The following is a 26,707-nucleotide window of genomic DNA, read 5'->3' as shown; positions in this document are numbered from 1 at the left end:
GCATGCTACCCCTCCTTTTGGGCTGAGGCACTTCAAACTGTTGTTTACTTACATAATATACTTTCTACTAGAAGACTTGACTATTTTACCCCATCTATGCTGTCAACAACTCTTCTTTGGGTGAAAAAAAGATCAAATGTCCAATGTTTGAAATGGTACGGTTGATGTAATTTTAACCTTGTCTTTTGATTCACTAGCTTGTATTATTGTATTGTTCGTCTGTCTCTTTAACTTATTGCTAATCTTGTTATATACACACATGGTGGTTGCATGAAAAAGGTAAAGAGAAGTAAAAGTAACTCAAAAAAGCAAGGAAGTGGCCAAAATCAGACAAAACATTAATGAAGTCATAATTGGAATCATGTAGTGGTCCTTGTACTTTTAATATCTTACCACCTTTCTTTCTTGCTTTTATGTAAAACGATAAATGAATCATGAATGCTGAGGAAAAGGAGTTAGGAGTCCCACTATTACTATATGCCGATGAGGATGAGGGTGACCCGATAACATGTGACCACCTGTCTACCCATCTTTCTATGTCTTCCGATGTGTCACTAATGTCGATGGTGCCACAACACGCATCTTCTTTTTATTTTAAATCATTTCATTGCTTTAGCTTTAGGGACTGTTTGTTTGATGTTTAATAAGACCATTTAGATGTGCAAATCTGATTCTGACAGATATAAGAGTGTTTTGCTTGTTTCTAAAAAAACGTCTATGAATGGATGTTTGAATGTCTGATTCGGTAAGTGGGGTTTTGTCGTTGAATGGGAAATGGGCTTGTTCAAATAAGACTCAGTCTAGATATAAATGCCCTTTAGTTTTACACGGTCACATGATTTATTATTGTGGTTAAGTTGTGGCTAATAACTTCAGTACTTATTTGTTAGAAGATTTCGAGTTTATACATTTGACACTCATTGAAGGATTAACGTTACTTGGACCAGTGGATTCGAAGTAGTTCTTTCGTGTTGAACGCTATCGTCAAAAGGTGGAATTGTTTCATTATAACACAATGATTCATAAGACTATGGGGAGTATATCAGCTCATTATTGGTGAATCGGTATCCATATAGTGTAGTCTAATAATTAAATGTATACACGTGAATTTAGATAAGAGAAAATACAAAAGAATACCTAGAACGTATACACGTAAAGGTCCTTGTGAGGCAGTTGCTTTGTTTAATCAAGTACACTTATTACATGTATTGATTTAGAGCAAGAAAACTGAGTGACTAGGACAATTCTCATACTTAGTTTTCAATCCTTTTCTTTCTTTTCTTTGCTTAGGGTCATAAACTACCATATGGTTGGTACTTCTTGCAATTTGTTGCACTTTAAAAACAATTCAATTTGATAGAGGTGGTCCGTAGTTCACATGTTATTTAAACGTTTTACCTTCTAATGCATGTGCAATAATATATTAGTGAAAGAAAAAGTTTAGTTTCCTAAATCTCATCTTGATCTTTTGATTTATGAGACTAGTACCGCTTCCATCCATTGATCGGTGCAGATAGTACAAAGGGAAGTATTTGGTCCTTAACAGTTAAGGTTATGTGTTGTTAAATTCAGAGGATGAATTTATCCAATTATATTATGTCATACAGTGCTGACTAGACACTCGCTGAAGCCACCTGAGTCTATTGTTGTTTAGGCGAACAGTGCTTAAGCTAATTTTTTTGATTTAATTTATTTTTTCTTCTATATTTGAAACTAAGTAATCTACATATACTATTAAAGCAAGATAATTACACATGTCATTCAATTAGACATTTCATATATAGGAAGTCAAGTGTAAAAGTTTCCACTTTCACAATTTTCCTTTCATGAATGGTAGAATGAAAAATATTTTGTTGGTGGAAAGTAATCGAACTCACTACGTTGTTTTTAAAATATTTGTGGCTTACGAACTCAACTATGTTGAATTAATGTTAGTTTTCTCTTTTTCTTAATTGGTATATATTCACAACATTTAATTTTGATTTCTTTTAAAATACAAATACAAATTATTTTTACTAATTTATGTATTTTAGGAAAGTATTTATATCTTATGAATCCATAAGATATGTTATCTACCTAAACTAATAAAAGAAAATAATTCTAACACATGACATTCTGAGGTTAATTTTCACTATCAAATTTCCGTCAAAATTACTTCTCTTCTATTGATGGAAAAGAAAAAAAATCTTTGTTCTAAATTTAGTGTTAATTATTAATTCAACATACCGTATTAATTGGCCAATCTTAATTGATTGAATTATTAATGCCATAAATTATATTTTAAACATACTTAATATTAATATAATAGTTACGTATCATTAATATATTTTCTTTAAAATTGAAATGTATATATAAAAGAATTTATGTTTAAAGAGTATATTAATATTTAATTTTTTGAGACATCTTCATACTGAAAAAAACTATAATATTTTTTTTTAATTTTTTTACAAATATTCATTTTTAAATATTATGGACAAATTTTCCATTTTTTATATATATTATAAGACCATTATGATAGTTGAACAACAGTATATAAGGACAACATGAAAGTTGTTCAAAAAGAAAAATCTGGTGTTTTTTTTATCTATGACTAGGTATGAAATGCATAATATTTTTGTGAAAGACTTTAGTTACATCTTTCACAATGAAAGACCTCATTGTTTTAAATGTTGCTACCAGTAACATTGCTTAATTATTATACACCAACTCATTCTCAACTTAAGGATTGAAGAAATTACATCTTCGACAAAAAAATATTGTTTTGTATATTTCAGAAGACCAGGGTGTTATATCCCTCCATCAACAGGTAGAGATGGGCAGTCAATAGTTCTACATGCCCCTTATTGTTTTATCCACTCAAATATATTTATTGATATAAAACGACAATATTTTTAATACATTTTTTTTACATAATATAAAGAGACTTAATTATCTTTTTTTTTTATATTAAATTATTCATTGTAATTCATACATTAATTTATTCCGTGTAACACAGGGGTTTCTAAAGCTAGTTATGTATATTATTAAATTTAATTTTTTTTATTTAATTTTTTAACCACATGCATATTACAACGGACATTATCCTAACATTACATTAAACTAAAGCGGTTTTGGCTGACGTGACCCACGCCAGACCACTTGCAGCTGGGGTGGCGTGCCACAATGGATAGTCTAAAGCAGTAAAGACTATAGGCTTTACATGATTCTTACAATTTGGCTTTTGCGATGGCTCTTAATCTCTTAGGCTGAGGGGTGTGGGGGGCGCGAGAGGGGGCGCGAGTGGGGGCTCCAGCCAATAATATTGTGACGTGTGGCAGAGAGAGAAACTTGATAAGATGGGTGTTGGTTGTGGTGCTCGCGCCCCGGGCCCTGGTGTGGAGGGGCGCGAGAGGGGGCGCGAGCGGTTTTTTTTTTATTTTTTTATAAATGTATTAAAAAAACGTAATATTAAAAAAACAAGAAATTATTTAAAAAAACACACATTTTTTTGAAAATTCATAATAAAAAAAACATACTAAAAATTAAACAAACAATAATATTTAATAATAAAACTAATCTAATACAAGATCATCTGGTCGCCTCGCCCACAAATGTTCAACCAACTCATGTCGAAGATCCCCGTGTATCTCACGGCTCTTGATATTTGCTATGTTATGAAGTTTTTGTTGATCACTGATTGTGGACGGTTGTGGCGGAATGTCACCTTGGTAGTTTTGGCATATAGCTTTGCCCTCGTCTTCTAACGTCATGTTGTGTAGGATAAGACACGTGTAGACGACGTCCATTATCCTCTCCCGAGTCCAATAACGTATTGGGTTTGCCAGAACATAATATTGTTTTTTTATAGCTCCAAAAGCTCTTTCAATATCTTTTCTAGCAGACTCTTGCTTCTTCGTAAAATACTTCCGTTTGTCGGCGATTGGATCTGTAAAAGCTTGAACTAACACAGCCCATTCGTTGTAAATACCATCGACCAGATAGTACCCGTACTTGAAGAGTTCTCCATTTGCAAGAAAATATTGAGGTGGTTCAACCCCGTCGATAAGGTCGTTGATCAAATGTGACTGATCGATAACATTAAGGTCGTTATTTGACCCAGCAACACCAAAAAAAGCATGCCAAAACCAAAGATCCTGTGACACCGCCGCCTCAAGTATGAGGGTCGGCCCTTCATGATCACCACGGTGGAACTGACCTCGCCAGGCCGTTGGACACATAGCCCATCCAACATGCGTACAATCGATGCTACCTAGCATCCCAGGAAAACCATGTTTTTCTGCGTGCACCTCATATATGCGTTGGATGTCATACGTTGTAGGTTTACGCAGATATCTCCGAGCGTAAGTCGATATGACTCCTACGTACAATATATATTACAAAATGTAATAAATATTTAATAAAAAGTAAAATTAATGTTTTTTACCTTGGCAGAAAAAATGAAGGGATTCACGTGCAACCCTTTTCGACATCTGTAAATACTCATCCAAAGCGTCCGACGAGATGCCGTACGCTAATTGACGGATAGCAGCCGTGCATTTTTGAAGAGGGGTAAAACCGGGAAGACCCCTAGCATCCTCCCTTTGTTGAAAAAAGGGATACCGTGCCTCTAAATCACTCGCTATACGCGTGAACAATTGCCTGCTCATTCGAAAACGAGTTCGAAAATCCGACTCCGCGTATACCGGTTGAGGGCTAAAATAATGCCTCATCAAAGTATCGTTAGCACCCGATCGATCACGATCACGAGGTGGTGCTCTAACCCTCGGGAGTCGGGGTTGATGGGCTTGATTTTGCAAGAGATTGACCACGGTTGCGGTCAAAACTCCCCCTACATGAAGAAGCAAATCATCCTCTTCGGAGGAGTCGGAATCAGACGAGTACGACGACATTATTTTAAAAAAAAAATTGGGACGATGGGTTGTTTTTGGATTTTTATATGAAATGGGTTATATATAGGAAAAAAATTTTGGGTTTTATAAAGGAGTTTGGGATATTATATATGAGTTTGGAGATTGAAGTTGTGTTTGATATGGTTAAAATGGGTTGATGGTATGTGATATTGGTATGTGATATTGGTTTTATAGAGAAAAAAAAAATTTTTTTTTTAATAAACAAAGAGCCCAACGGCTCTATTTACGCAACCCAAGACTCCTTCACGCGTATTCCCAGCCGCTACCCCTCTTGCGCCTGCCTCTTTTTCCGCCCTCGCGCCCCTCTCGCGCCCCTCTCGCGCCTCGGTGGTGTGGTGCTCGCGCCCCGGGGCGTGAGCGGATGGGCTCACGCGCCCCCTGTCGCGCTCCACACCCCTCAGCCTTATAGGTTATCGTGAAACGGTTCAAAAGGGATGTATCAACCTCCGCTAGAGGTGGAAAAATCAGTAAAAAGTAAAAGTTTTGAATGCGTATAATAATCGAAAGACGTTAGAAAAATGATGGATGGTGACGTTACGGCCATAAGAGTACGTACGTGTTTGGAAATTGGAATTGATTTTGTCAAGAATGGGTCCATGTGATTAATTTTGTATCCAAATCTCAACTTGCATCATTTTGTATGCTATTATTATTCATTTGACGTTGATGCACTGTCACATATGCCCAATTTAGGCATGCTACAACACAACCATGTGGACTTTGTAATGGTAGGTGCTTCTTTCTCTTTAATAGCGACTTCATTATATCTCCTCACACCTACTAAAATCCAAAAGAAAAAAAAATTAATGTCTTAAATATATATTTTCAAATAGGATTAAATAAATACTTTTCTTAACAAATAAGCTATTTTTAAATTTACATTAATATTAAAAATAATGTCATGTCAAGAGGGCATAACATATATGTTTTATTAGTCAATTTAAGGGGATATTTACATCTTTTATTATTTTCAACATTTGCATAACAAGCACCTTATTACTAGCGTGTGGTTTGGTATTTATCGTTTCAAGATCTTATATAATCTTTATCGTGACCATTCCTTTAACATTTACGAAAAATCCTTTGAAAGCCTAGTACAACCAAATATTGAAGCACCACAGAGGAAGTGTTTGTCACATGAACATCGGCTTGGCAGGTACTTCATGTGCATATCATTAATACTGGCGACAAGAAACCACCCGTTACGTGTATATGCTAAACAATACTCTTTTTGCCACATGGTGGTACTCTTTCACCACATGATATAACTACATCATATAATGGATCCAAGTTCATTGATAGTGTATTTACTATCAATGCATTCCGTAGTTTCCTTTCTTTATATTCTTTTATCATGTGTCAAAATCATATGTAGCCCTACCATCCACATTTGTTACTAGTATGAATCATGTGTCAACTTAGCTCATTTTACACATAATATAGTTCATACAAAAACATGGTAAGACATACAAGTCACTAGAACGTCATAAAATTCAACCACCCCATTAAACCTTGACGAGTATATAAAAAAAGTTAACCTTTGTACCCCACATAAGTCATGATTATCATCTAATGTATGTAAACAAGATAAAACCTTGAATATATTTTGTATGTAAATATTTCGAAAATGTTATCCTATCTTAAGTACACAAGTATGCTAACAAGTAACAAGCACCTAAACAAAAGGTGTCCTCTAATTGTTATGAAATTCTTCTAAAAACTGAACCAAGATGTTAACTATATTCAAAACCCTTGAACAAGATGTTAACTATTTATTTATAAGGGTAAAGTTAAAATACAAATGACAACAAAAATGAGAAGGTTGAGAAGGATTACAGTCCATTGATCTTATATTTGAATTGCTGAAATTAATTTAATAAATAAAAATCGATGAAAGGGTTGGAAGGTAATAAACCACCTTTGTTGACTTTCCCTCTCTACATGCAAGGCACATGTCAATTCCTTCCATCATTTTAAAATGTCCATAACTTTTTCATACGACATTATTTTAAAAAAAATTCACCATAATAATAAGCGTTTTTTTATCTTTAATATGAGTATAATATTGTTATATAAAATTTTTAAAAAAAATTAATGGGTTTTTTAATTGTGTTTTTTTATTGTTCATTGTGTCATTGTGCAATATGTTGTTTCCATTGTGTTTTACGTTTTAAGTCATTGTGTTATATATATTTACCATTGTGTTATATGTATTCACCATTGTGTCTTACGTTTTAGGTCATTGTGTTATACGTATTCACCATTGTGTTTTATGTTTCAAGTTATTGTGTAACATGTATTAATCATTGTGTTTTATGTATTAGAAAATTTGTTGTTATTTTATCATTATTTTTACATATTATTTTACACAATGGTGTTATTAGTATTTAAAAAAACATAATGATGAGTTGAAATACACAATGACGAAAAAAAACAAGGACGAAAAAAGGCACAATGATAAGCGAAAAGACCCAATGGTGTACGAAAAGACACAATGGTGTGCGAAAAAAGACACAATGGTGTGCGAAAAGACACAATGACGAAAAAAGACACAATGATAAGCGAAAAGACACAATAGTGTGCGAAAAGACACAATGACGAAAAAAAGACATGATGATAAGCGAAAAGACACAATGGTGTGTGAAAAGACACAATGACGAAAAAAAACACAATTATAAGCGAAAAGACACAATGGTGTGCGAAAAGACACAATGACGAAAATAAACACAATGATAAACGAAAAAACACAACGGTGTGTGAAAATACACAATGACGAAAAAAGACACAATGACGAAAAAAACACAATGATAAGCGAAAAGACACAATGACGAAAAAAGACACAATGATAAACGAAATGACACAATAGTGTGCGAAAAGACACAATGATAAGCGAAAATACACAATGACGTGATTTTTGTTTTATATTTTATATAACAAAAATCATACTCATATTAAAGAAAAAAAACGCTTATTATTATGATGAATTTTTTTTTAAAAAAAAATATCATACGAAAAAGTTATAAACGTTCTAAAATGATGGGGGTATTAACATGTGCCTTGCATGTGGAGATAGAAAATGTGTACAATTATATTTATACTCTTTTTTTTGTCCTCGCTGAACATTTTATATACATTTTGTTTTAGCAAGTGTATATATGTTTAATTAGAGAGAAAAAAAAGTGAGTGGATGACACATGACATTTACTGGTTGGTCAATTGCCCACCGCCACAAGTAAAAATACAGGAACTATTCATCAAGCTTTAAAAGTTATATTAGTGTCTTCAGACCGTAAACTGCTATAACCGCTACACTCAAAACTCGACAGCCAATCTCAACAAAAGGCTCCTCACTGGTACCGACTGAACATATTCATTGGTGGTGGTGATATGCTCAAATCAACAAACCCAAACAATCATTGTTTCCATCAAACACACGTACATTTGGCAAAGTTTGGCGAACTAAATTGATTCGGTTTCACGACACTGAATTCCATTCTTCGTACCAAATTGCTTGCCGCCGATGTTACCGTAACCGAAGATACCATCATATTATCATATGCCCTAGGCCCATGTTTTCTTTGGGATTTGTTATTTTGTTGATCATATTATCATATGCCCTGGCAAGGCCCATGTTTTACTTGGGATTTGTTATTTTTGTATACCTTCCTATCCTGCCTCTGCTACTTTGTTAAAAACTTAAAACATCACAAAAACTTTTATAAAGGGCATAGACAGGACATCGATTTTTAATAAACCTATTCTAACAAAATTTATTATTTAGAACCCAATAGACAAAAATTTCAAAACCAACAAAAAGCATAACCAAGTAGTAGCAAAAGTAGTAAAACCAAGAAAACCAATAACACTTTGGTGACTCAAAGTTTGTCCTCAAACTCAGAAAGTGGTGTCATCTGCTCCTTCAAACCCTTCCTCTTCCGAATCTGGGTCACGAGCACACTCGCCTGCGACCCCGCTTCCAACGGGTCAGCCGACATCATATCCCAATGGTCAAACACACATTGAGGAAATGCTTGACCCGAAGTAGCAGCCCTCAACGCACCTGAAAACCCAAACGACTCCACCACAGGCAAATAAGCTTTAATGTTATACAAATGCGTCCCGGGACGCTGCATTTCCTCAAACACGTACCCACGCTTCTGGTTCAATACACTGTAGATCCCACCTAAAGCTTGTTCCGGCGCCTGAATCTCAACCAAGTAAACTGGCTCGAGTAACCGAGGTTTAGCAGTGAGCTGGGACGCGTAGATCACCCGCCTTGCGGTTGGGATCACTTGACCACCACCGCGATGAATAGCATCAGCGTGCAGGACCACATCACACACTTCAAAACAAATCCCCCTCATATTCTCTTCTGCTAATGCACCTTCTTTTGAAGCCCATTGAAAACCCGCAACAACTGAATCTTTTATCTCATTCAAATACTGAACACCCTTACACATATCCACCACCATGTTCGGGCCCGTTGTTTCTGGCCCAAAACACCAGATTTTCTTAGCTAGATCTTTATCCCAACCAAACTCTTCTGATAATATCTTCCCACGTACTTTTGGGTCATCTATTGGACCGATTCGCCCATCATCTATAGCCTCGGCTAGCCCGTCTTCCAAAGGTCTAGCTTCCATGTACAGCCGGTTATGTTTGTTTGGTGACTTGCTCATCACAGTTCGTGACGATTTTTCCAAAACAGTTTCACGGAACGATACAACCGGGTCCGAAACGACAATCTCTGCACCGCCCATGAAATCGTCTTGTAAATCTTTTAAACAGATTTCAAGATGAAGCTCACCCGCACCCGCGATAATATGTTCACCCAACTCTTCAATAGTGCAAACAACCATCGGGTCTGATTTCGCTAACCGTTTCAAACCTTCGACTAGCTTTGGGAGGTCAGACGCGACCTTACACTGGACTGCGACACGAACCACAGGCGAAACAGAGAACTTCATGGCTCGAATCGGATGTGCATCGGTTTCTTTCTCGTTCGTTAAGGTTGCGTTTTTGGTGATAAACTGATCTAACCCGACCACAGCAACCGTGTTTCCACACGTGACGTCTTCAACCGTTTCTTGTTTCTTTCCCATCCAAATAACGGTTCGTTGAACACTTTTCACATACAAGTCTTTCTTCTCACCCGGAACATAATTCGGGCCCATTATCCGAACCTTCAACCCCGTTGAAACCTTACCCGCAAACACACGACCAAAAGCAAAAAACCGTTCTTTATCCGAAGCAGGAATCATTTTCGACACATACAACATAAGCGGGCCATTAGGGTCACAATTCCTAATCGCATTCGCATAAACATCATCTAACGGGCCTTCGTATAAATTCTCGACACGGTATCTTTGAGCCGTGTGAGGAGACGGCAAATGAAATATCATCATTTCAAGTAACGCGGTTGCAGCCGGGAGCCAGGTTTGCATGACCCGTTTCATCAATGCCTTACCCATCAACTCTTTCTCTTCCGACTTCATGTTGACTCCGAGTTTGGCCAACATAGGCCACAGCTCGTCTTTCCGGTCATTCATACACGTATTGATAACCCGCTTGATCGGCACGTAACAGAACTGAACGAACCCACGTTGGCACGACGCAGACCCCGTGCTCTTTGTGGTCCATTTTCTGGTTTTGTGGTCAAAGTAGTTTTCACCCCAGAGTCTTTCCATCATCTTTGACTCGTCAACACCGAACTTCGAAGCGTACATTTTTGCGAAATTGGTCAAAGTAAACGCCCAACCGTGTAAACCAGCAGAAAACGCGACTGTACCTTTCTCAGGGTATACCATGACATCACCGAGAAGTGGGTCTTCATAAGTGGCCATAATAACATTAGCATTTTCAATAACCCTTTGAAATGTTTGGTATGCTTCTTCCCCATCCACTTGAAGTTCAAGGAAACACCGGTCCATTTTGTTGACGGTCAACACGGGCCGGATCCTTTCACCGAGGGCTTGCCTGAGGACGGTCTCGGTCTGCACACAAACACCTTCAATACAATCAACAACCACCAATGCACCATCGGTAATACGTAGAGCAGCAGTGACTTCAGAAGAAAAGTCAACGTGCCCGGGCGAGTCAATGAGACTGATAAGGTACTCGTTCCCGTCCCGTTCGCCTTTAAAACTCTTGAGATCTTGGTCATGCATTTCATAGTAGAGTGAGATCCCGGTTGACTTGATAGTGATACCGCGCTCTGCCTTGTCAGCACGTGTCGGTCATCCGTACATCACCAGCAACTTCTGCTGCAATGATACCGGCAGCAGCAACAAGCGAGTCGGTCAATGTTGACTTCCCTGTTACCAGAAACAAAAATTAGGGATCATATATAATAACTAGCATGCCTGATTTCTAATGCATGATTATGGATGCAAACGAGCATGTGGGCTACTCGAGATTGAATCGATAAGAAGATCAAAACAAACAAGCCAGTATGCATGATTAGGCTCGTTTTAGGGTTTCTTTTCCCCACAATATGTATGAAATAATTAAAAACGTATTATGTATAAAAACTAAACAACTCACGAGCCAAGCCAGAATAAGTCAAAAACGAGTTGAACTCAAGCTCAGACCCCATCCATGATGGTAAGCAAAATGATAAATAAACAATAAATAAAACACGTACCATGATCGACATGAGCGATAACAGACATGTTACGGATGTTATGCTTGCGGTCCATGATCTCGCGAAGCTCCTCGGGCGATTTGTTCACCTGTTGATAAGATTACAATAGATAAAAAGAACAACATTCAATATGAAAAACAGATTCAATGTTCAAAGAAGGTTTTACCATTTTGACTAGCTTTCAATCACAATTCCTGTAAACAAAAAACAGATACGCATATTAGCTAAAGAACATAAAACCACCAATTTTAATACCATAAATTTTGATCACCAAAACCCATAGGACCAGGTAAACAATAATAAATAACAGATCAATAAACTAAAAAAATGATTACTGCATGCATGAAACTGATTAACGACGACAAGAATCACCGATCAAGCACAGATCTACAACGATGAAAATGAAAACAATTACAGCAGTTAGGATGCGGTGAAATGCTTACCGATTACAAGGATTGTGTGAAAGGAGGAGGCAGAGTTTGATGGTCGGTCAGTAAAAGGTTATATAGTAAAACCCTATTTACCACAAGGGTTGGTTTTAATGGGCTCATTATCAATTAGGTTAATAAGTTTACTGATGGCCCTTTATAAAACCGTCACTCCACAATTGATCATTGAAACATACGGAATATATTTATCGTTAAAATATATCTTATTAACATGTTATTTTTTAAAATATAAACTTTTGACTGAAATATATAAAAATGAACATAAGATAACTCTAGTTGTAAATTATTTTATAGTAATATTTATTTATATATACAATTACTAACTTGGTTATTCATAACCATGTGTACATTGTGCAGTCTACTTTTATTCTTTTTCTCATATATATGTTTGTCTTTCAGAATTATAATAGAAAACCTATCGTTGTAGTTATACTCTGAGTAGTGGGTATCTCGTAGGACCTTGACCCGCCTACTCGGGTCTTGTATGGATATGTAGGAAGGGGTGCTCCTAGGTGCCCCTCGCCTAGCCTAATTTCGCTCTAGGATTGCTCACAAATGTATTGCTCAATTTCGTTTGGTCTTATTTATGACAACCGATATTTTCTAGTCAATATCCGTGCATACCCTAAACGTAATCACGTGTCATAACTTCGTATTTGGTTTTCTTGTACTAAATGTGGCTTATAAAGTCTAGCAAGGCCATGCATACGCGATCATAAGTTAGCTAAGTTAAGGAATTCGTACACAAACTACCTGATAAATATGAACGTTGGTGATCAAGTACGAGAATCCAAAACAAAGTTCAAGAGATATATGAACTCCAAACAACATGCTATACTCTAAAAACCCACTTATTAATGTTAAAACATAGGATAAACGGCTCACATGATCGTGAATTCACAGACTTACGTCTAAACACGATCTGCACATGAACGAGCTTATACAATATATGTTTATAAGCTATGTATCTAAGACACATTAAACATATACTAGTAGAAGAGCCCGCGTGTTGCGGCAGGTACGCAACGGGATTCAGTTGTTAGCAATTTCCTTATGGGACCGGCATTTGCTATAGCAAAATTAGTATTCGTTATAGTTTACAATACCAATAATAAAAAAAACTATATAACATAAGAAAAAATAATATATTAAACACAATTGTGGATTAAGTATGTTCTTTATATGTTAACGGACATAATTGATGCATAGCGTTTTAACGTTAATACATAAGTTTTTTGAATGAATCAAAAAACAATGGTGTTCATGTTTCGAGTCAACCCTACTATGATTCACCTAAAAAGTTGCCATTTTGACTTGATACTAAATCTTGGCTCAGTTAGCTTTCCCTCGACCTGCAACATTTCTTCTATATTGTAAGCTCATACCTATCAAAACAAAATGCATAGTTTTGACTTCCGGAGATGTCAAAATGAAATCTGTTTTATTTGACGTACATTCTAATTCATACTTGTGTGTGGGAGAGATACCGAATGTGCCAAATCCAAAATTAATCACAGATCAAAGCTATACATGAAACAGATCAATCCATCTAAATCAATTTAGTAAATAAACATATTGTTTATAAAACTGTGCATGCCCATGAAAAATCAGACCCTACCCAATTTGACCCAACACGAACCGGTTTGACCAGACTCAACCCGTTTTCATAACTCATTGAGGGAGGGCGTGTTGATGTTGTGGAACTATAGGGGACGAAGGTCTAGGTAATGTTGTGGAGCTATGAGGGGGAAAAACCCGTGCTTCACAAGGGGTCGTAGGATTCTCATTGGTAATCTAGTATGCAAGTTAATGAACCATAATAGTTCAGAAATTAAAATATACAAATGACAGCCTAATCATATTAAACATATTTAACTCTTTAGAAGTTGACTTTCTGAGCATTGATGCAGCGTACGATGAGAATCTGAAGGCTAATCACGCTGGTTCTTGGAATACCCGTGAAGATCCTTCCCAAACCCCTAAATTCGACCCAAAAGTCAAGAACTTGAAAAGCCAAAAGTTTTTTTTATTAATTCTGATCAATGATCAGTTAAGTTACAATCATATCATATTAATAGAGAAGCCAAAATAGGTTTGGGCCGAAACAAACAACCAAAGGCCCAACACTAGCCCAAAACAAAACACAAAAAGTAGACGAAAAACACAAAAGTGGCCCAAAAGTGTATCTAGAGGCCTTATTTTGGAAAAATAAACGAGATAACCCGCCTAAGGTTGGTTACCACAACATGGCCCACGTTCCAACGGTCATTTTAACTGGTAGAACGCCTAAAACGGAGGCCCGTAGCCCAAGTTAAGCCCACTTTCGTGTAGCCCCTTTTGAAGCGCGATCTTAGGCCTCCATACACATAATGGCCCGGTCTTCTATACTTGCGCCCACATCATTCCCCCTGGATAGAAAAAGTTTGACCTCGAATCAGTAGCACCCTCATCATCAGAAGTGTCCCCGTATTAAGGTAGTAAATGTTTCACATTAAATACTTTAGAACAACGAATGTGACTCAGCAGCTTTAGACGATAAGCATTTGAGTTTATCTTCTCCACAAATTCCATGGGTCCAATCTTCTTAGCTGATAACTTGTTGTATTCCCCAACAAAAAAACGATATTTTGTCAAAACAGCCCAGACAAAATCACCTTCTTCAAATTCAACATGTCGTAGCTTCGAATTAGAAGCCTGTTTGTACATTGAATTGGCTCGAACCAGGTTGTCATGCACATCTTTATGAATCTCATGTAGCCCTTCAACAAAATCTTTCACCTTCTTGGGAACAGAACTAGGATCGGGAAGTGACATTAGGTCAAGGGGTCCCGTGGCTGAGCAGAATAAACCACTTGAGGACTAAACCTGGTACTTCGATTGACAGCATGATTATGAGCAAACTCAACTTGACATAGCTTTTGATCCCAGGCCTTGACATGTTCACCCACAAGGCACCGCAGTAAATTTCCAAGTGAATGATTAACCACTTCAGTCTGCCCATCTGTCTGAGGGTGGTAGGCACCACTGAAATTGAGCTGAGTATTCACCATCTTCCACAGTTTATGCCAAAAAGGACTTAAAACGAGTGTCCCGGTCAAACACAATAAAAGTGGATAACCCATGCAACCGGTAGATATCTCGAAAGAACAATTGAGCTACATTAACTGCATCTGTCGTCTTCCTGCAAGGAACAAAGTGAGCCATTTTAGAAAACCGATCAACAACAAATATCGAATCATGACCACACTAAGTACGCGGAAATCCCAACACGAAATCCATGCTAATATCAATCCAAGGCTGTGAATGAACGGGTAAAGGCATATAGAGCCCATCACTAGTAGCGGTTCCCTTTAACACTTGACAGACCCTACAACGCTTCATAAACCGGTCTATTTCCTTGAGCATAGTGGGCCAAAAGTAGGAAACTTTCACCAACTGTAAAGTATGGTCCCTTCCAACATGCCCTTAACCATGTAACTCTTGAATGATTTGAAGGCGAAGACTTGAATCTGGAATACATAATTGATTTCCCTTGAAAACGAAACCGTCATGCACTAGAAAATCTGACCTTTTCCCAGATGGCACATCCTGCAAAACAACAGAAAAATAAGGGTCCACCATTAGCTGTTCAATGAAGGTGTCTACACCCGGCACACCAACCCTCATACAGACAAGCAAATTACTCCTCCTACTTAAAGCATCTGCCACCCGATTCGAAACCCCAGACTTGTGTTTCACCACAAAAGTAAATTTTTCCAAGAAAGCCATCCATCTTGCGTGCTTATGAGACACCTTGTCCTGACTACGAATATGCCTCAAGGAATCATGATCCGTGAAAAGAACAAACTCCTTATGGAACAAGTAGTGGTGCTAATGTTTCACAGTCTGGACCACTGCATAAAACTCTATATCATAAGTGCTATAACTAAGCTTAGCACCTGTCAACTTTTCACTGAAATAGGAAGCGGGCCGCCCCCTTGGCTTAGAACTGCCCCAATTCCACCCTGCGAGGCATCTGTATGTAGCTCAAAAGCTTGAGAAAATTCTGGTAATACTAGAATCGAAGCCGTTGTAAGTTTTTCTTTGATTAACTGAAATGCTGACTCAACATCTTCACTCCACATAAAGGTTTTCCCTTTCATATAGTGTGTCACTGGTGGCATGATGGAACTAAAATTTCGTATGAATCGCCTATAGAATGAAGAAAGACCATGGAAACCCCGTACTTCATTTATTGAGTTTGGGGTTGGCCACTACTTAATGGCTACAACTTTAGACTCGTCTACATGTATTCCTTCCCCCGAAACAACATATCCCTAAAAGAGAACTTCTGGGGCCATGAAGACACACTTCTTCTTGGCTGCATGCAAACTGTCTTTGCGGAGTAATGTCAAAACCTGTCGTATATGGCTAACATGCTCACCAATATTAGCACTATAAATGAGAACATCATCAAAATATACCACCACAAATTTACCGATAAAGGGCCTAAACAATTGGTTCATGACTAGCATAAAAGTCCTGGGGGCATTAGATTAACCAAAAGGCATCACCAACCACTCATACAACCCTTCACGAGTCTTGAAGGCGGTTTTCCAACTCATCACTTGGTCTAAGGCGAATCTGATGGTACCCGCTCTTTCAATCTAGTTTCGTGAAAATAGTGGCACCACTTATCTGGTCAAGCAAATCATCAAGTCGAGGAATTGGAAATCTATACCTGACAGTAATCTTGTTTCATCCTTCTTGGGGGGGTTAACAGGGCAGGGACAACACAGAGACTCATGCTTTCCCGAACAAACCCTTTAGAAATCAAGTCTTCAACCTGCCTGCACAACTCCTCATGCTCATTAGGACTCATTCTGTAGTGTGGCTTATTAGGCAGTTAGGCACCTGGCTCCAAATCAATTTGGTGTTGGATGTCACGCAACGTGGGCAAACCATCCAGTAATTCATCAGGAAAGACATCAACAAATTCATAAAATAATGGAGCCATAGCTTCAGGAATTTCAGACTCCTCAGACACTTCCATCCCTATCAATATGAAACCGTTTCTACATATTTTAACTCCTCTTCAAACTGACTAATAGTCAGATAATTATCGGAAGACTTCGTGGCCAACTCTTTTGGCTTGCTAGGAACAAGAGTTAGCTTCACACCACCAAACATAAAACTGTAAGTACTTGAACGCGCGTTATGTTCAACGCTACGGTCAAATTCCCAAGGCCTACCCAATAACAAATGACACGCATCCATAGCAACCACATCACACCAAATATCATCTTTATATGTTGTACCAACAGAAAAAGAAACAAGAGCTCGCTTGGATACCGTTACCTCGCCTCCCTTCTTAAGCCATTGCAGCTTATACGGTTTGGAACGACTCTTTGTTTTTAAAGCAAGCTTACGAACTGCCTCTTCTGAGATCAAGTTATCACAACTTCCTGAATCAATAACAAATGTGCAAACCTTCCCCAAGATAATACACGTGGAGTGAAATATTTTATGCTTTAGCCAATCATCACCATCCGCCTTTGGGGTATCGAAAGAACGCCTAACCACCAAGTTCACTCCCGCATCACCGGTCACAACCTCTTCCTCGTATTCGGGTTCGTCATCATACTCTGGGGCCTTCTCATACACTTCATACTGTTCATCCTCAGACTCAACAAGCAAATGTCTCTTACCCGCTTGTTTACAGTCAACTTGCCGATGACCTGTCTCACCACATTTGAAACACTTCACCCTGCTACTACTACTAATCACGTTGTTTTTGGAATACCCGTGAAGATCCTTCCCAAACCCCCCAAATTCGACCCAAAAGTCAAGAATTTGAAAAGCCAAAAGTTTTTTTTATTAATTCTGATCAATGATCAGTTAGGTTACAATCATAGCGTATTAATAGAGAAGCCAAAATAGGTTTGGGACGAAACAAACAACCAAATGCCCAACACCAGCCCAAAACAAAACACAAAAAGTAGACAAAAAACACAAAAGTGGCCCAAAAGTGTATCTAGAGGCCTTATTTTGGAAAAATAACGTGATAACCTGCCTAAGGTTGGTTACCACAACGTGGCCCACGTTCCAACAGTCGTTTTGACTGGTAGAATGCCTGAAACGAAGGCCCGTAGCCCAAGTTAAGCGCATTTTCGTGTAGTCCCTTTTGAAGCGCGATCTTGGGCCTCTAGAGACATAATGGCCCGGTCTTCTATACTTGGGCCCACATCAATTGACCTTTTTAAATTGACTACAATCAAGATTTGAGATATCATGCTAAACAATGGCTGAGAAAAACACCTCAAATTAATCATCATGTTAATGGATACCGTAATATGAACCGATATAATTGTGAGTTCTGACAAACCTGGGTTACTGTCATGTGCGTGTAGCAACATCAATAGCCTCCTTATGCAAGTGACATAATTTTAGAGATAAGACTTGTTTTGTTGATAGTGAAACAAATAACATGATTAATAATAATAAGTTCATCTTACAAGCTGATTGAGGTGTAAGAATAGTCGGGTTCGCATGTTCAGAAGATGTTTTACTTTCAATTGGATGAATGGCAATAATAATAAAAAACAAAAAAACATTGTAGGATTAGTCACAAAAACCATCTCATGTTTAAGTGAAATTTTCAATGCAAAACTAATTCGTTAACTTACCAATTTCACAACAAAGTTAATGCAATGGACGGTATTCGTTAACTTCTACTTTGGTGTAGGCTCAGCTCGCCGAACATTTCCAAGTCTCGGCTTTTTTAACTTACAAGAGCTCGAGCTTAAAGGTCCAGCTCAGCCCTTTAATAGTTGTTTAGGCTTGATCCTGGCTCATTTCACGCGCTATTTCTAAAAGAATAAATACATAATATAATAAAATACTTACTCTAAACCTGTAAGCTCTAACGTGGCACTTAACACCAAGAAAACCAAGGCTAACACCAAGAAAACCAAGGCAGGTCTCATTCTCTTTCGACCCACACTTCGGCCGACACCAAAGTTCGTTTATATTCGTTTATTTAATAAACGAACGAACATGAACACATGTTTCATTTTATTTATGTTCATGAAAAAATATTCTTTTGAAATAATTTATGTTCATTCATTTGTGTTCATTTAAATTGTTAAATATTTTCCTCGTCTCCCATTTCAAGTAAATATTTAATCAAGTTATGAAACTAATTCGTGTATCATGAAACATACCTGCAACCAATCCAACAACATAATTTCGGCTCTAAAGATAAGGATTATTAAATGATGAAATCAATTTCATTATCCATTTTGGTAGATTTTTATGTTTAACTAGTTCAGATGAGTCAGGTGTTTCTCTAGGTTTCGGGTAAAACAAGTTGGGGTCGAGTTGTTTCTTTTCAAGTTCGGTAGTCAATTACAGTTAAAAACCACAATGGGTCGAATTGTTAGGTTTTCAAGTGTTGTTCATTCGGGTTTCAAGTTGCTTAAATTTGTGGCTAGCAGTTAATTTTCATACTACAACAATTGACAGGTAGGTATTGAAAATTAAGGGCATGCCTCATTTGATTTGGTGAAAATTGTTAATAGAATTCGTTTCACTGTTTGCTAACTCGTTAACTAAAAATTAGTTAAAGCAACATAACAGGGATTAATTTCGACCCAATAACTTATGAATGGGTCGTTTTGGTTATTTTAATCTCAAACGAGTGAGTTTAGTTATGTAATATACTTCTATGTTAAGCAACTATTTATTTATTAAAAATTTTTAAAAACAATAAACATTTCCTAGTCACCACAACCCTAACCGCATTTAAAGTACCTAGGATGCCAGTGCCCACAAGAAATCACGGAGCCACCCATTAATAGTAATAGAACTCTGCGCAAAGTTTCCTCCCGTGATATGAGTTACTGCTCCTTGATCACTTATACTGCCCCAAATATCTGACTGCATTTTCCAACTAAAATGAAATATGACCACTGAAATTAAACTGTACATCCAGAATAGTCCTAAGCCGGTAAATTTGAGTCAAAACAATCAAACATTATTTGTTAGATGATATATATTAATCTATGCAACTTTTTTTTACATTTTTATCATGTTGACTCATCAAAATAATCTTAACTCAAATCACCCTATTTCCAAAAATTTACCAAGTTGGTAGCAGAATCTCTGCCACTAACATATACTTATTAACCAACAAGTTGTTACACTATCACAATAACTTGGTTTAAAAAATCATACCTGAGTAAATGAATGTTTTGGTTGTAAGAATAAATATATGAATATGTATACTTATATGTGACCATCATTATATTTTATATAATAAGTAGATCAAAATGTTAGATTATACCTTATTATTATATTAGCTAGGTAATTGTTGATAAACCAAATTACCCTTTCTTTCTAATCAAAGGTTTCCCCTAGGGTGTATATAAATATACAGAGATGCTAATTAACATCACATAACATAAACCCTAAACCTCACATAACTCTCTCTATATATTATTTGGTTTATCAAGAAACCTAATCCCCATCACTAATATACATCCTAAAGGGGAACTCGACAAAGATGACTGTCATGTCTTCTGGATCATTCTCATCAGCCGTGACTTCTATCTACTGTGACATATATGTTTTAGTCATAGGTTTATCATAATATTCATGTTTTCCATTACCAATGTGAAGAACTGATCAACATGTGGTATCAGAGCGATGTTGATTAATCAGTTCTTCATGTTTTCCATAAAATCAAGATCTAATTAAGGAGACATGGACTAAAACATGATAAATCCTAAGTTAATTTTCGATTTTATTATTAATTAAGTTTTATATATTGAAAACTGAAATCGATATAGCCTCTACAAGATTGTAAACAATTGAATACAGTTAATGTCATTATCACATATGGTTTTTTCTCTAATTGGGAACCACGTAGACCCCAGAAACAAATATTTGTTAACTCACAAGCCATAAGTTAAATTTACGGTATTATTTATGGAGTTATTTATAGATATATATCAAATTAAGATACGTTTGTCATGTAATTTTTTGTAAGAATTATTTTCAAAAATAAATAAATCTTGAATAAATTAACAATCTTTAAGAATTCAGATCAAAACTTATCACGTAACTGTTTATGAACTTATGGGTGTATGCGTTTACGGTTAAAATATTTACCAGAAAATACTAATTTTCCTAAAACACTAAATCCCGAAAACACATCAAACCAGAAAACTCAAGTTCGATATGCGCTAACAATTGTTTTGTAGTTAACTAATTAATGTTTTGTAAACACTTAATATATATATATATATATATATATATATATATACACAAAACATATAACGCTTAACTAGAATGAACTTTTGATGTACACTTCTGCCCAAAGGTGATTTATTTTTTATTTAAGTATAACTTTTAATTAATATAGTCTATTAGTTTGATGTTAATAATAAGCGTATCACATCTTCAATAAAATATAATAGTTCTCACATTAATGATCATTTATTAATCTAATGATAATAAAATTTAATTTTTCTTACTTTAATATCACATTAGATTACTCATTATTATTTTCTCCCTAGAAATTACCATCTCATCCAAATCATCCACTCAAATATCAAACCTAATATGTATTGTTTCATAAAGAGTTTCATTAACTTTTAGCTCTTCTCATTTTTTATTATCCCTCAAGAGATGACCATCCCGTTGCTCCTTCTAATAATAGCAATAAAGAAGAAATCTAGAGCATGACAAATGAGATGAGTCAAACAGAATGTTTCTTATGATAATCAATAAACTCATGCTATCAAATAGAGTTATTCTAGATTTAGTTTTCCCTAAAACTAATCTAATATCTAGAAAATAATCAAAATAACTCTTAAGATGCATATATTCCTTCTAAATTCTAACTATAAGGTTAAATTGTATTACTGAATACATCATAATATACATTATCATGACCTATAAAATTAAGGGCTGACACATGAAAATAAGTACAATTTTCCGGCACATTATATACTAAATTTTCAATAGTACAATTGATGTCTTAAGAATCAACTATAACACTCAAAGTATCAAAGGAAAATGAGTGTGTTGATCCACAACAAATGTACAAGAAAAGAAATGTTTTGTACTAGAAAATAAGAGGTTATTCAACTCACTACCATTTAATAAAACCTAAAAGAGGATACTACTAAGGTTCATGGACAAAATACAAATATTACTTTCAGCTTTAAGTTCTTTAAAGAGAAGCCTCACTACAAATATAAGCCATTATACTATGCATAAGCAACGAGACTATTCATAATTTAAAAGAACAGCTGGATAAAATAGGTAGTCACATACTCATGACATTTAAGTATGCTAATTCTAATATTTCAACTAACACATGATAGGTTGAGTCTAGTTCTATACGTTTCTTACCAAAATTCAACAAATAACTAACATGAGGGTTAGTGACAAATTTAAATGTTAAGGCATTAGAACCATAATTAACTGTCTTTTAGGTACGCTTTATGATACCTTATAAAATCTGGAGATTATTCAGAATTCAGTATCAATACTTAAGCTACATTATGACAATTGTGAGGTTTGCATAGCCAACATGAAGTCACTCTTACCATAAACTCTCATATTATTTGTTATTCATAATTGGATAGAAACATTTATAAGATAGAACTAGATTATACTATACACCTTCACTACTTTTGTTATCTTATAAATGAGAATTTAACAAAAGACAAATGAGACCTAAAATTTTTATCTATTAAATAAATAAATAAATCATGAGAAATCATGATATGGTAGATGAGGATAATTTTCATCTAGTCTCATTCTCAGTGATTTTAAATCATGTGATGCCCTAAACATTACTTAGCTTGAGGAATAAGTATGGGTCCACTAGAAATATTCAGACAAAATTCAATTATCATTTGTAGACTATCTACTTGTATCTAATTTCTCTTCTATGGTCCATGGTATTAAAGAAATATATTCATTCAAATATATACTTAATATGATTTCTTCTAATTTATGCCATCTGGATGTTAAGGAAATCAAATCAAGTCTAACGTATGTATGACAAATTCCCACATCATGTACATCATTGAAACTTCACATATAGCTTTCCAAGAGATTTGAAGATTAGTGGGAGCCTCAAGTGTCTTAATCATAATTTGAAAGATTTTCAAGAGGTGGGGAGTGAAAACTTAATATCATATCAATTAACATATCTTGTACACGACACTGCTCCATCACGACACTGTTCCATCAAAACTTATCTCCTTAGAATCTAATGCTATTCTTACAAAAGTTTCATTGTTAATTAAATGTGGAATCAGATTTCTTACCAAAACTTAAGTACTCCTCAAAACAAGAGAAACTACAACGGCTAAAGTTATTAACTTGTTTCTCTATCAGAATCTATTGGTCTTTAGATATTGACACTAAGCATGCTAATTTTCTAATGGTTTCTAAGGTTAGTGGGAGCAGTAAAAGTCCTTATAATGACTTGTTAGAAGTACAAGAGGCGGGGGGAAGAGTATCATTAATTTGACTCAATCTTTAACTCCAAATACACCTCTTGTACATTATACTGCACCAACTCTTACACGTAGAATCCTGAAAATGGTAGCAACCTAACCAAGAGCTAATCCATAAAACTGAAACTTCTAATAAACCCAATAATCAACTCAGGAGATCATCTAGGTTTTAAAGACCTACTAACTTCGATGATTAACCTTCTTAACTAAACTTGAAATTGATAAATGGAATGTTTATTGATCCTACCTCTTCTAATTAAACCATTAATATCAATCAATCATCTTAATGGAATAAAGCTATTATTAGCAATCTAAATTAAATTCTATAAGTCAAAATAGTGTTTGGGTTTTAGTTGAATAACATAAGAGTGTTCATAACTCAACTAAATCCTAATACAAATGTTAAGACACTAAGAAGCACGATTGATTATAAAAGGTTAAATTCAAGAGGGAATAAACCATCAAAGAGCCTTCTTACCTATATTACAAGGATTTCTTTGAGGATCATCATTGTTCAAATAGATTATAATATTTAAAAGTCACATTACATGAACATTTAAAACAACTTTCCCTAACAAGTGATTTGAATATTTATATGTTCATAAAACAACCTAAAAGTTTTAAACTGAAGGTCAAAGAACACTTAGTCTGTAAGTCAATATAAATCATGTATGGGTTAATGCAAACATCAAAATGTGATGAAGTCTTTATACAATAATTTTCATAAAGAACTAAGTGGATGTATATACCTCAAGAAAAGTGAGAGCAACTAAAAACAAACTTGTCCTTATATAGATGACATTCTTTTGACAAGCATATGTTGCATAAGTCTAAGTATTGTTTATACATACTTTGATATGATAGATCTCAAGAGATATCCCTTACGTGATAGATATTATAACATACCGATATACACCCGAATGGACATTAGTTTTGTTCTATAAGTATTAACTTGTAAGGGTCCTTATACTTGTAACAAACAATATCGCTCTCTTTTAGAGGATAATAGGATCACTGGGATTATTTCATTATGCTTCATTAAGTAGAAGCCTTATATAGGTTCAAGTCTATACTCGTTCAGATATTACTCAAAATTGCAACACACTGGATATGTCTAGATTAATGTGAAGATCAAAAAGGGTATTAAAATATCTTTAAATTGAAACGAGAGACGATAATTTAAAATGAAGAAGTGAGAACTCAAACCGATTGATTACTCTAGACTTTGTTCATTCAAAGATAACACAATGTAATTTTTGAGATATATTCTTATGTCAGCAGATAAATTTATCTCATGGAGGAGTCATAATGAACGGATAACAACAATCTAAGTTATAATGACATAATGTGTTGATTAATCACAACTCAATTAGCAATAAATGTTGAAAATTTATCGTTGGACTCATAAGTTTTATTAAACTCCATATAAATTATATATTGAAGACTTATTGTGATAAAACCAGTTACCATGTTTTCTCAAACAGTAACAATTCGAGAGGTGTTGCATTAAATTTCGATATGAAATACATTATTTGTTTATGAACGAATTGAGGAAACTATATTTCCATATCGAATACATTCATGATATGCTTAAGGATCATATAACTAAAGGTCTGTCACCCGTAAGTCTTATGAAAGCGCTTATAATAAAGACGAGATTATTAATGACCATGTAACTGTATATCGTTATATGAATGCCTAATTATTAACTTTCCTCGTCAAATTTTGATTTTGTATGTCTCTTAATATGTTCTGCATGCGTAATGACATATAGACAAATTAGTGTACAAATCAAATATTTGAAGGGCTTACTTATAAAATTTCGATCATAACTACTTAGGTTTTAAATAAGGACTGTAGTATGATTAATGGGGGGTCTTGAGCTGATGTTCTATTCAATTACTGTATTTCTGTACTCCAGTTTAAATTTAAAGCTAAAATGAGTGTTAAAATCTGCAGCCTAATTCTAATGTTCATAATAAATGATTACCCGGCCAAGTGGGAGAATGTAAGAATAAATATATGGATATGTATATTTATATGTGGCCATCATTATCATTTATATAATAATTAGATCAAGATGTTAAATTATACCTTATTATTATATTAGCAATGTAATTGTTGATGGACCAAATTACCCTTACTTGCTAATAAAGGGTTTCCCCTTGGGTGTATATAAATATACGGAGAGGCTAATTAACATCACATAACATAATCCCTAAACCTCACATAACTCTCTCTCTCTATATATATTATTTGGTTTATCAAGAACCCTGATCCCCGTCACTAATATACATCCTAAAGGGGAACTCGACAAAATGGACTATCATGTCGTCTGGATCATTCTCATCAGCCGTGACTTCTCTCTACTGTGACATGTATGTTTTAGTAATAGGTTTATCATAATATTCATGTTTTCCATTACCAATGTGAAGAACTGATCAACATTGGTTGAATAATGCATACAAAAACCGATACATGAACAACATCACAAGAACTCTCAACAACTTCATCTTTACTTTATCCATGCTCTCAATAATCTGTAGAAACCAAATTTAATGTCATGGACCGGCGCAAATTCATTAAAAAAAAGTAACCATACCATGCGGATAAAATCCATATGAACTTCAAAGTTAAAATAAAAAACAATACTCATAATTCTAACATCAAAATTGCAGTCCATGTAAAGACATTGTAGCATTAGAGCATTCCCAACCCATCCCATAAATTGATGTGAGAAGAGTTTATAAATTATAGGGTGGAGTTTTGTGTGGTTGTTAGTATAAATTATAATGCGGAGATAGAAAATGTAGTGATTTTTGTAAATTTGGAAAACTTTGTTTGTCCATACTATTTTTTAATATTTGTTGAATTGGTTGTGTGTAGAGAAGAGAGAAAACTATAATGATTAAAGTATAAAAAATGTTATTTAATTGAACATGAAAGAGAACTGTAATTTTTGTAGTGTAATTATAGAGATGATGATGTGGGACGGACCGGGAATGGTCTTATCATTTTAATACCGGGATCATCTTCTCCCCTAAAAATTATCATTAGAATATTTTGTGTCCATAACCGGAAGGTATACAACTAACAATAAGCTTATAAGTAGAAAGCATACAATTAACAAGCAGTTTTGTACACACATAATTAAAGTACCTAAATAGATGATTTGCACCTTTAGAATTA

At 35.2% G+C, this 26,707-nt stretch overlaps 1 pseudogene across 1 annotated transcript; it reads right to left on the bottom strand.

Annotated features, from left to right (window-relative positions):
- Positions 1-8,742: 8,742 nt before the first annotated feature.
- Positions 8,743-11,620, bottom strand: LOC143597910 (elongation factor 2-like; annotated as a pseudogene). Its single transcript, XR_013147011.1, has 2 exons — positions 11,554-11,620; positions 8,743-11,224 (listed from the first exon to the last, which is right to left on the bottom strand). The product of XR_013147011.1 is annotated as an elongation factor 2-like (transcript).
- Between the last annotated feature and the right edge of the window lie 15,087 nt (positions 11,621-26,707).

Source organism: Bidens hawaiensis, unplaced genomic scaffold (assembly GCF_021521415.1).
Source record: "Bidens hawaiensis isolate Kalapana, Puna unplaced genomic scaffold, B.hawaiensis_p1.1 tig00001842_1, whole genome shotgun sequence".
NCBI lineage: Eukaryota > Viridiplantae > Streptophyta > Magnoliopsida > Asterales > Asteraceae > Bidens > Bidens hawaiensis.
This window is presented reverse-complemented; position numbering and strand designations above follow the sequence as displayed.